A 1,139-nucleotide genomic window follows, 5' to 3' on the forward strand; every position below is an offset into this window, starting at 1 on the left:
ATGTTTTCCCAATTTTTGACATAAATTAAAACTGGCTTCAAATAAGTTCTGCTACTTATTGGCAACTTACTTAATTTCTCTGAGCCTCAATTTCCTTATCGATTACTAAGGGGTATGATATATACCTATAATTAAAATAAAAATTAACATCTGCAAAGTACCTTGCAAAATCTTACTTATAGAAAACTCTAAAGATAACTCTTAGAATTAATAAACTAATTAATTTAAGGTACAGATACAAAATCAACAAGCTAATATCATTCACATGTCTATACACTAACAACTGGAAAGAGAAATTAAGAAAACAACTCCATTTGCATCAAAGAGGATAAAATGCTTAGGAATAAATTTAACCAAGGAGGTGAAACACTTGTACACTAAAACTAAAAACTATGTACACTAAAACTATGAAACACTGATGAAAGAAATGGAAGACACAAATAAATGGATAGATATCACATGTTTATAGGCTGGGAGAGTTAACAATGTTAAAATATCTATACTACTCAAAGCTATTTCCAGTTTCAATGCAATCCCTATCAAAATTCTAATGGCATTTTTCACAGAAATAGAAAAAACAATTTCTAAAATTCACAAGGAATACAAAAGATCTCAAATAGCCAAACAATCTTGAAAACTAAGAATAAAACTGGAAGCATCACACTGACTGATTTCAAACTATAATACAAAGCTACAGTAATCAAAACAGTATGGGATTGGCATAAAAACAGACACATTGATCAACAGAACAGAACAAGAGATCCCATTAAAAAAACCCACCCATGAATGTAAACTGGTGCAGCCTCTCTGGAAAACAGTGTGGAGGTTCCTCAGGAAACTAACAATAGAACTCCCCTATGACCTAGCAATAGCACTGCTAGAAATTTACCCAAGGGATACAGAAATGCTGAGGCATAGGAGCACGTGTACCCCAATGTTCATAGCAGCACTCTCCACAATAGCTAAAACATGGAAAGAGCCTAAGTGTCCATCAACAGATGAATGGATCAAGAAGATGTGGTTTATCTATTCCATGGAATACTACATGGCAATGAGAAACAATGAAATCTGGCCATGTGTAGCAACATGGATGGACCTTGAGGGTGTTATGCTGAGCGAAATAAGTCAGGCAGAGAAGG

The sequence above is a fragment of the Hyaena hyaena genome, unplaced genomic scaffold (genome assembly GCF_003009895.1).
Source record: "Hyaena hyaena isolate Hyena2069 unplaced genomic scaffold, ASM300989v1 scaffold_345, whole genome shotgun sequence".
Taxonomy (NCBI): domain Eukaryota; kingdom Metazoa; phylum Chordata; class Mammalia; order Carnivora; family Hyaenidae; genus Hyaena; species Hyaena hyaena.